The following is an 11,961-nucleotide window of genomic DNA, read 5'->3' on the forward strand; positions in this document are numbered from 1 at the left end:
ATTGTGATCATCCTAATATGCTGAACTGGAAGTTTAACAGCAGGGGCTGCCCTCACTCAATCTGTTTGGGGCTGGTAACTATAGACACAAATGAGGAACCAACTGAAGCTGGCTGTGTCAAGGATGAACACCCTCAGGGCTACAGACTTTGGCTTACTTTTTTTGTTTTTGTTGTGCTGTTTGATTTTTTGGTTTTTTGAATTTTGGGTTTTTTTTCTGGTTTTGTTGTAGTTGTTGTTTTGTTGGTTTTTTTGTTCTTTTGGGGTTTTGTTGTAGGATATATAACTATCCCCTGTTGTAACAATATTTGCTAAGCAATAAATTCTTCAAGTTCTTGTTCAGGTAAAGCTACTGAAGCCAATGGGAATTTTGTCAAGGTGAGGGTTGGTTAAAAGGCTGAATTACAAGAACGCAGGTTCTGATTAATGGTATCCCACTGAAGAAACTCCTTGCTTCTCTTTCACTTGTGAAAAATGTGGTGTTTCTCTAGAAGGAAAATAAAAGTATATTTAAAGGAATTTCAAATGAATGGCTAATGAGTAGCCCAAGCAATATTATAATGAAGCAATTTTTTTTGTAACAGGAATAAGTATTCAGAAATCAGACTTTGCAGCCTAATACAAGAAGTATTTAAAAAATTAGATGGAAGAATCTCTATTGACTTAGAATCATTAAGGCTGGAAAGGACCTCTAAGATTGAGTCCAACTGTTAACCCAGCACTGCCAACCCCCACCATTAATCCCTGTGATTTTTAACAAACCTGGACTTGGATGAGCTTCACTATACAGATGCACAATATAAATACAGAGTGTTTCCTTAACTATTGTGTGTGCAAATCAAAAAATTTAATGCAAATCAAAGCAGCTCTGTGCCTGAATTAGTCCTCAGACTCATGATGACATTATTGAAACCATAGTGGAAATGTCAGACGGTTACCATAAGGTGAATTTCTATGTCACTGGAGACAGTGGGCTTTTTTGCATTGGACTGCAAAAAATACATTTCATATTTTTTATCAAGCTTATCTTTAAGAGGGCTCTTGTATATCTGGAATCATGCTTTTTTAGAAGTTTTTTCTTGCCTCTCCTTTCTTCCATGTATAGAATTAGTCTGGGTGCAAAAGGGATCGTTTTGAGACCTCCGGTTTCACTCGGATTTAATCAACATCTGTGTGGTGTGGTGTGCCTCATCTGAAAGCTCAGCAGATTTGTCCAAGCAAGAACTGCAGAATTTAATCCTAAGTCACTAATGATATTTATTTTTTATAAATTAAATTAGCTCCAATGTCTATCATCAAATCTTTTTAACTGCTGTCTGAAGCTATAAATGGGCTATAAATTCAGTGTAGCCTTATCTGCTGTATTCTGCTGTGTGTGCTCTCCATCTCATAGGTAGGAATAGGATGCTGATTTAGTTGTGTAGAAGTTTAAAAGGATTGCAATGTGGATGTTTAACAAACATCTTCAGCCAGAAGTGATCATTAAGTCCTTACTAGCTCACTAAAGCACAAATTAGGTCCTTCCTAGCTCACTAAAGTGCAGAAGCACAAATTAAAGACATAAATCAAAGTCTGACTGTTTGAAAGGAGAGACTTGGCTTTTTTTATTTTATCAGAGGGACAGCTGAATCTTAGCTTATTTCCTCAGCTTCACCTAATTTATCAGTGTGTTTTGTGAAGGTGAGAGGCCAGAAGGCCCAGGAAGAAGTCAGCCTTGGCAAACCTTTTGTTGTGCCCCTGCCTCTGCAGTCATGCAGCTTGCCTGTAGTATGTTAGGAATGGCCCAGAAAAAGCAGAATTACGTTATCTAGCAAGTACCAGTAATACTTAAAGCTATGAAAGATTTGCCTGGCAGCCTTTGTAAGGCTATTCAGAACAGATATTTTGGGATAGCTATTACATCAAGGTTAAAATGATTCCCTGCCAGCACCACCAAAAAGATGAGGGGTTACTTTATGCATTTCACACCAGTGATGGGCCCCACAAATACTTTGTTGGACCTCTCCCCTCCCAGGACATGGTTCCAGGCCTCAATTTTCATGCCAAATAGCCAAAACCACAATTGTTTTAAAAGCTCTTTAAGGTCTGCAATTGCAGCACTGCAGCACAGACAGATGCTCAGAGGAGGGCTAGCTGTGCAGTGCAGGAAATTATCACCTGAAATGTATGCCATGAGTAACAATACTGTGTCACATAGCACAGCCTAATCCAGTGTTACAGCAGTAGCAATCCTGGACAGCTACATCTGGTGTTCCAATTTTGTGTCCTTTGCTCATCCTCTCCTCCATCCCAGAGCTCTAGCCTTCCTGCCTGCATGCTTGCTGTCACGGGCAGGTGCTCTGCCTTTCTGCTCCTGTGTCCTTGGGTGGGAGGGAGTGATGCTCACACCTGTCTGAGTGTTTGTGACCTGCTCTGGTGTTACTGGTCTGCACGAAGCCTCTCTTTGGGGAAGTTATTACTCATGTATTATTACTCATAACAACTGTGCTTTTGTGTGGATATTTTTATGTTGTTTCTCTTTCTGGTCAAACACTGAAATGTACTGCTAAGATTGCAAGGAGTTCTCTCCAGCTGTTTCAAATGTAAATAGTTATTATGGATGTTATGCAGTAAATGCTCTCCTAGGCAGTTCTCCATGCATGAGTTATTAAATTCAGTTAGAAGAATTATAGTATACTTCAGTTTTAATTATCACTTCTGCAATGCAGCTCTTCTAAAGAAGATTGCTAGTGGTAGTGCCATGTAAGCTAAACAGTAAAGCTCCTCCACTGATGAAGTGGCTTCTCCGTGCATGTGTTTAGGAGACAGTGAGCAGCCTGAGGTGCCTGCTTATTGCTGATGGATGTGGTTCTCTCCCAGCTGCTGGTCCTCCTGCCGTGCACTTGCAGAGGTATCTATTGCAAAGGCACCTGTGATGGGGTTTTCAGTCCTCACTGACCAGATTCTGCAATGTCATGCAGGGACTGGCGACAACGTGAGAGCACAGAAATGTGCTCTCAAATAACAAGTTTGCCCAAACCTTTTTAAGTTTGGGTGTAATCTTTGCTCTCCTGTATCACTCATGTGGTTGTGTCAAACTGACAATGGAAACCTTTCATCACCTTGGCAGGGAGGTTTCATTTCACAGAATGACTAGGTTGGAAGTGACCTTCAAGATCGAGTCCAACCCATCCCTAACACCTCAACTAAACCATGGCACCAAGTGCCACATCCAGTCTTATTTTGAACACATCCAGGGATGGTGACTCCACCACCTCCCCAGGCAGATCATTCCAGTACTTTATCACTCTTTCCGTAAAAAACCTTTTCCTAATATCCAACCTGTATTTCCCTTGGTGCAGCTTAAGACTGTGTCCTCTGGTTCTGTCAGCTGCTGCCTGGTGAAAGAGACCAACCCCACCTGACTACAGCCACCTTCAGGGAGCTGTAGAGGTGATAAGGTCACCCCTGAGTCTCCGTTTCCCCAGGCTAAACACCCCCAGCTCCCTCAGTCGCTCCTCACAGGGTTTGTGTTCCCAGCCCCTCACCAGCCTCGTTGTCTCCTCTGGATGTGCTCAAGCGTCTCAAGGTCCTTCCCAAACTGAGGGCCCAGAACTGGACACAGCCCTCGAGGTGAGGCCTCACCAGTGCCAAGGGCAGGGGCAGGATGATCTCCCTGCTCCTGCTGGCCACACTGCTCCTGACACAGGCCAGGAGCCATTGGCTGCCTTGGCCCCCAGGGCACACTGCTGGCTCCTGTTCAGCCGGCTGTCACCAGCACCCCCAGGCCCCTTTCTGCCTGGGCACTGTCCAGCCACACCGTCCCCAGCTTGTAATCCTGCAGGGGGTTATTGTGGCCAAAATGCAGGACTTGGCCCTTGGACTTATTAAACTTCATCTTATTGGACTCTGCCCATCCACTAAACACTTCCAGGTCTCTCTGCAGAGCCCTCCTGCCTTCCGACAGATTGGCTCCCAGCTTAGTGTCATCTGCAAATTCACTAATGAAAGACTAACTTGTTCTAAACACCATATTTAGGCCACTTAATCCTGCTGGGAGAAAGGATTCAATATCAGGTCAGAACATCTAAACTCAGGCATCAATGTGGGAGTTCAGTTCACTCCAGTCCATGGAGATCTATTCTGTATAACTGATGAATCTCGAAATAATTAAACTCTCTAAATCCAGGATTCAGTAGCCTAAAAGTAAGTGTATAATGCTATTTTAGGTGTTGTGGAGTATCCCAGTTGGCATCCAGTTGCTTCACCAAAAAGAATGTGGGCTTTCTCCATCTTACATCACATCTACCAGCCTTATGCAGACGTCTCATCTGCCCTGGAGTATCGAATGGCAGGAGGAGCCAACATTAAAGAGCTGAAGCCCATCTGTGCTGGTAGGGCATCTGATTCCTCCTCCAGGTTCGCTTGACTGCATCAAACTGATCTCTGCTGATTGGAGAAGGAGCCAAAGTACTAAATTTTAAGATAAGATATAAGCCTGACTCCCCAAAATAAAGCTATCTCACTGGAAAAATAACAAGATTTGGGAACAGAAAGTGACAACTAGATAATTTGTGGGTGCAACTGTCTCTATTCCATGCTTCTCTTACCACACCAAATGGCAATCCAGCTTGCAAGGTAATGATTATTTTTAAGTCAGTTTTTCACAGTCCCTCTTGTTGTGACTGCACCCTGAGGTAAAACTGGCTTGAGAATCCCTTGTCACCTAGACAAGGACGCCAATAGGGATTCAGAAGCAAAGTATGACAGGAGGCAAGAAGTAGACTTAATTTTAAGTTTTGCCTTTGCAAAGTGAAAGAGGTGGGAAAGTGTCTCTGGGAAATTCACCAGAGATTTTTTTTTTTTGTGCTCAGACAAAAACATTTTGACTTATTACATCTATGGCCAGCATCTGATGATATGGAGTTTTTACCATGGAAACAGAGCTACAGGGCATATTTAGCCAGAGACAAACAACAACTTAGGGTGGGAGTTCACAAGATTGACATTGCACTTGGCTGCCCAAGAGGCTTACAAGTGTCTTTTATGATCTAAACTTCTTTTCTGTCTGTGTCAACACTTGAGAGAAGTGACAGGTAAAATGGGATGGAAAGTATGTCCTCTAATCTGTAAGCTGAAAAGCATTCTCTTTCCAGCAGGAAACCATTCTCTTTCCCCCGGTCTCTTCCTCTTGGAAGTGATGCCTAAGTAAAGTTAGAAAGGTTTAAGAGCTACAGAAAAATCTGAGTAATTAGTATTTGTTTTTATTTTGGCTACTAGCTAGTAGCTGTAGTTGTCATCCATCTAATAATCTAACCATCAGGTGGTATAATTTCCTAGAAATTTTAGAAAAGTGTGTTGCAATTGCTTGTGGAAGGCCATTCTTCCAGTCCAAGTCAGGAGAAAGTACACCTGAGCCGTTCTTAGCAGACATTTGACTGACCTGCTTTTCAAGAGCAGCCAAGAGGTGCAGTCTTCATTCTAGTGAGGTCTGTGAGGAGAATGTCACAGGTGCTGGGTGCAAGGGTGAAAGCAGGTTTGCACAGTTTGCTTTTGTGCCGCCTCTGGGTGAAGCTCCAGGTCAGATGATTGCACAGCTGTAGCTCATACCTTGGGGACACTCCAAATCCCGTTAAACTCAATAAGATTAAATTGAAAAATATAAGCAAGCTCATTGCTGAATGACAACCACAACTGTGTTTGAGCATGAGGTGGCATTATTTGACACCTTTCCATATCCTTGGTACCTCACTAGACTGAGACTTACATGGCAAGAAGTTGCTCCAACCCCTTATGAGCCAGCAAGTTCCACAGTTGAGTGCCCTCTGAGTTAAACTGTGCTTCTTAGCAAGGTTGAAGGGCAAATGCTCATTTAAAGAGAAGAAATAGCATAGGTAGGCAGACACCCTACTCCCATCCCCACGACATTCCACAACGTTTGTAAACTGAAAGGTGTGAGTGTGTGACTCACTTGGCAGGCACAGATATTGCAGCCATCTGTGCTGAAGGAGGACCACATGGAAGAGAACTGCTTTGGCACGTTGTTTTTTCCAAACTATATCACTATGAAGACCGGACAAGAATGTACTTACTCCTTAAAACTGGAATGAGACCCTGCAAACAGAGCTATATCCAGCAAAGTTTTATAGACTCAGAATTATCTCCAGCATCTGTGCTGGAAACATGAGAAAGGACATTCATGCAGTGATTTAAGATGTTGCTAATGAGGATAAGGTTGCCTCTACCAACTCTTTTCAGCTTCCCCATGCACATTCAAGCTATTCCATAATTTTAAGCCCTTCTTTTGAACACCAAACTGCTATGGGCTCTCTTCTAAAGTCTACCACCCAACAGGTCTCATAAGCTCTGATACACCTTTACAAGCAGAAAGACTTGTCTAAGAGGATCCTCTTAGAGTGGCCACTTCTCTGCAGAAAGCCATGTTGTGTGTGGTCTGACTAGGAAAACACTTCTCTGCTGCTTGACTGATGGGAGAATTCAGGACCAGATAGTCATTGCCTTAGTTCTTGGTGACAAAACACATCTTTCTAAGAGCCGTGCTGCTGGCATGACTATCTTGAGCCTTGTAGCACAGCTCCTTAAAGTCAGCTGTTTCCTAGGATCAGGACAGCAATAGCCAAAGCAGTATAAAATCCATCTAAAACAATAGCACTTTCAATTTTTCAAATTATTATTTTTTATGACAAAACAAATATAGCTTCAATTGTCAGTTGAAGGGGACAATTTCTACAAAAGCACTTCTTATCTTGCAGTATTTTAAAGGCTTTGTCCTGCACTTCTAGCTTAAGGTCTGGCTATGCTGCTCTGAATAGAAGCAGCTCCTTTAATAAGGGCCTTTGATTTGTTTGTTCTTAAGTACAGCTTCAAAAACACCAGAATTCTCTCTGCTACTTTAGAAATACATAATAAACAACAGAAGCAAATCCTGCACAGAGCTAGGTTTGTGGCATGCAACATCTTTTCATTTATCTTTTCATATCTTTTCATTTAAATTCAGCAGTGAGTAATAGTGCCATATTACTTAGGAGAATGCCTTGCCAGTGTTTGCTAATCACTCTTCCTAAATGTAACAGATAGCCATGGTCCAACAGATATGTATGGTCCAACAAATTGTAAGTCAATCTTCAAGTTCAGTGAAAGGCAATATCCTGAAAGAAAAATCACTTTGGCAGTTTGTGATCAGCAACTTGAGTTACAGTCTTGGTACTCTCAGCATCACACTGTTTCATTTAAGAAACATGACCACATATTTTTGAAGTGAGGACTGGTTTTTTATTTCATTGCACAAGCCAAGTTAAAAATCATAAAGATAGCAAGAGAGCAACAGCCTGCCTCATCCAGAGGAGGAAAAATCAGAACGTAGCTGTTAAGTGTAAGAAGGAAAAAATTATATTTAATATATGTAATGGTTTATATAATATATATATATAAAATACCAATTATAGCATCAGGCTGATGGTTGTTTAATAAGAGACTTCTGTACTCATTCCATTGCTCTTATCTCTGGATACAAATGTGGTATTTTTTCCATTGTGAGTACTAATTTATCAGAAACAATGAAATGCCTCGTGTTCCCTGTCTCTGGAAACATCCCTTTCCTATACTTAGGGCTCTAAAGACTGCTGAAAGGTGGGACAGAAGTGAAGCAAAGCCCAGGGACTGTCTCACTTTGTGTCTCCCCCAGGGACAGGAAGAAAGAGGTGGTGGCCCTGCAGGCTCTGCCCTTGCTGCAAGAGCTGGCTCGGCTGAGTACCTGGGATTAACCCAAACAGTGCCAGCAGGTGCAGGGAGAACCTGCTCTGGTTTTTAATCCAGGGGAACAATGACAGTAGATGAACACAAAACAACAGGCCTTTTGGCAGAGCCAAAAGAACTCAGGAAAATGCATTTAGAAAATCCTTTATCCCTCACCCTTTGTCAGACAAGGCAGGGCTGGCTGGAGCCAGCCAAGACTCACCTCACGGCATGTGCCAGGCGAGAGCACAGAATGGGAGAGATGAGCTCTCCTCGTCCTTTCCCACCATCACACTCAGAGCCAGACAGGTTATTTCTGAGCTGCTGTCTTCAGGGAGGGACTAATTAGCTCAGGCTTAGTTTCAAATGAGCCATGAGGCTCTCTTAAGTCAAGCATCAAAATTCCAAACACTCGATCCTAGGTCTGACCTACTCAGCTCTCTGTGAGGCAGGAGAGGACAGCCTGAATGGGCACCTGGGATGGTTCCCACTGGCTCAAGGGTTTTTCCATAACATGGAGCCACCAGCAATCCAGGTCTTGGGGAGCTTGGCAGAGTAGCACCCATCTATTCACCCAACTCCACATCAAACTGGATGCCCTTGGCACCCCCACCACTGCAAGGGGAAAGGTTTGCTCCCCATGGCTGTGCCTGCCTTCCCAGCCACCTCCCAGCCTTTAGGTGGCCCTGGCACTCACTGGCTGTGACATCACTGAGCTTGGTAAGCCTCTCCCCCCACAGGAGAGGGGTTTTCTCCAGGAGAGTGTTTGTGTGTGCCACAGGGGCTGACCAGCACCCAAGGGCAAGGAAGCAGTGGCCCTGTGTGGTGGGAAGAGGAACAGAAGCGAAGAAGGAAGATGCACAACATTCTCATTTCCATTCACCATTCTGTGCTGGCACAGAGGCTCCCACCCTACTAAGAGTCCTGCAGCTGCCTCATTTAAATCAATCAACGGGGCATTCACACACCAGGAGTGAAGCCTGTGGTTGGAGGGCTTGTACTGTGCAGGAGTGTTGCAGCCCCTTTGCCAGTCAGATTAAGTACAAGATACACCAATTTGCATTGTACATTGACTGCAACAGAGATGTTGAGAAGTCACCTCACTTGCCCATTTCTTCCCCATCCTCCCTCTTACTCTGCTGTGCTCCCAGAACACTCTCCTCATTTCTTGGCTAGAGAAGTGCACTGGCAGTTTTACATGAGCAAAGACTCCTTTCACAGGAACAGCAGCTTTTCTAATCATACCTCCCCCTGCTTTAAAGGCCTGCATTTTGACCTCTGACCAGATGCCTAATCATTTGCCATGTCTGTTATGGCATTTCTAGTGCAAGAGGACAGTGACTAAGTCAGGCTGCCTTTTCTGCTGGGCTGCTGGACCAGTCACACCACCTCACCCAGGTGGCTTGAGACTCCAGGCACCAGGATGACTGGTTTTCTGTGCAAAGAGAACAGTCGTTTCCTGATGGAAAGCCATGACTAAAACTTTTCAAAATGTAATTAAAAAAAAAAAAAACATGAAAGGGCGCTACTTATTTTATCTACAATGTAACCGGGCCTCAGCAGACCAGAGACTCTGGCCCTCCCAAGCCTGCTAAATTGGTTATCTCAGCAACTGCATTACTCATTTTCACTTTCTACTGTCAAAGACTTCTGATTGGATCACATAGTGTTTAGTTTTCCTCAGTAGTGACCTTGTCTGTTTGCCTGTAAAGCACTCAGGATACTGAGCTTGTCATAGCCAAGTGTCCTTTCATCCCATTGAGCTGCCACATCTGGACAGGGATTTTTGCTTCAGACACAGACAATGAGGGAAGTGATGAATCCTTTCAATTACAGCCTTTGATATACACATGCTGTAACACCTCTGATCCAAGGCTCCTGGGCAGTGGGACACGTCTGTGCTGGAGTGGAAACACAGTCCTGTTAGAATAAAGCTCACTATACCAACAAAGCCACCTAGTTCCATTATTTTATTTCACTAAGCCAGCACCCCAAGCTCTAATTTGACAAAGGTCACAGAGGTACACATGTAGGCCATGACTCAAGCATGGGTAGCCATAACCAGTGAGTAATGCCCAGCATGTTCAAGTTATGAATGTGCCTAGGAGCTCATGTTTGACCTTGGTCCCCAGATGTGAACTCCTTTGGATCTGATGTGGATGTGATGTAAGTAGTTCCTTCTTCAGTTAAATGTGGCCTGGAAAGCAGCTGTTCAATAAGCTGCAGGTGTATTTAGGGGTCTTCACATTTAAGGTTATTTCTTACTTTAAAAGAGCCTGTAGGTGTTTATTTCTACCACAGGGTGCAACTCTTTCCAAGTAAATATTCTTGAATCCTAGAGCTTCCCAGCCTCCCTTGGCAACTTCTCCTAAAATCTTTTGACTTTAATGTACAGAAGGATCCTGAAAGTGTTGGGAATAACATGTTTCCTTATTTCAGTGTGCTACAGATGCAAACCCACATGGAATAGCCCCAACTGTCCCATTCAGTGACTGTTCAAACACCTAGCAGAAACCAAGTTTAGGCTGAAATATGTATATCCATAGACATACACACACATATTTCTTTCAAAAAGGACTTCACAAAGTCTTTGACACACATGAGGGAACAGCATGGAGCTGTGTCAGGAAAAGCTTAGGTTGAACATTAGAAATGGGTTTAGGTTGAACATTAGAAATGGGTTTTGGATTGAACATTAGAAATGGGTTTTTTGTGGCACGAAGCCTACCAATATTTCAAGAAGTGTTTGGAAATGCACTCAGGCACATGGTCTGACTCCTGGGGCTGTCCTGGGCAGGGCCAGCAGTAGGAATTCAACGATCCTTGTGGCTCCCTTGCAGATCAGGATATTCTAAGATGTCTCACTACAAGCACATCCAGATATCCATATCTTTTAACCGTGACGCTGCATCCCTGTGGTACCAGGAAATACACTGAAGCTGGACACCTGACCCAGCCAGGCACACTCCTGATGCTACTCCCCACACCTCTGAGGAAAGAGGGAATACCCTGGCATGGGGCTCCCCTGGGAAACTGAAACCTGAAGTTAGAAGCACTTTGCAGCCCTGTCATGAGCTCAGCTACCAACCTGACAGTTCAGTGCCAGCGCGTTGCCTTTGATATCAGTCGGTGTCAGAGGTGTTAATATCCAATTATAGCAAAAAATGAGCTTTGCAACCAAGGAAAAAATGATGTTGCCTTTTCATAAGCTGGGAAATCTTTGTTCCGAGGGGAAAATGGTTTGTTTTATCAACTATGAAATATATCAAATCACTGTGAGATGTGTTTTCATTAAATTGAGAATGAGGGGTTTTTTTTAATGCATTGCTATTCTTCCAAGGTAAAAGAGACATTATACACAGAATGATTTTGCTAATATGAGTGGGGAAATTAAACTGTCTAGCACTGTCAAAGACTAAAGTTATCTTGATCAATATCTGATACCTCACTAAGTTTCAGAAACACAATTTACCTTTCTCCATTTCTATTCCATTTTACACATCCATTGGCATAGCATTTTATGCTTGCTTTTTTCAGTCTGTGGCAAGCTGCTGAGTGAGTTAAAAAGGCTGAAATGAAGAATGGCAACAGAATTACCCTCTGCACCTCAGTATACAGGATCCCCCTGCCTCTGTGGGGATTAGATTACTGCTGAGTGAGAAGGCCTGCATGGTCAAAAATACCCTGAGAACAGTCCACTTCCTGACTTCCCATAATAAGCAGCAACAACAGAAAATCTGCCACGTGTACCTGCAGACAGCTCTTTTCTCTTCACTCCCTCACACAGGTTTGGGGTGCTGCTGCCTCAGCGAGCTGGGCTGCTTTCACTCACCCAGGAGGAATGGCTGAGCCCCAGGAGAGTGGGGGCAGAATGTCCTTCTTCTCCAGCAGCTGAAACAGAGGTGAAACCAGCCATCATCTCCTCCTCCACAGCCATCACAGAGGCCTCAGCACTCTGGGGCTGCCTCCTGCCACCAAGAGATTTGTCACCCCTCCTGACAGACTGGTAATGGTGCTCAGGGTGATGAGGACAAGATGGCAGTGCCCACTTGCCCAGAAAAGGAGAGTTCAGCCAGGGAGTGGGAACTGTGGAGTCAGATCCAGTCAGACTTTTTCAAGTGGCTCTCTGCTGTCTGGAGACATTCCTACTCAGCCATAGCCATGATGGAGGACACCTCATGCTTCTGGCAACCTTCCACAGCTGTTCCCAGTACTTCTTTCCTGCAAG

Source organism: Melozone crissalis, unplaced genomic scaffold (assembly GCF_028551555.1).
Source record: "Melozone crissalis strain CALT ecotype California unplaced genomic scaffold, PUWL_Pcris_2 ptg000013l_1, whole genome shotgun sequence".
In the NCBI taxonomy this organism is placed as follows: Eukaryota; Metazoa; Chordata; class Aves; order Passeriformes; family Passerellidae; genus Melozone; species Melozone crissalis.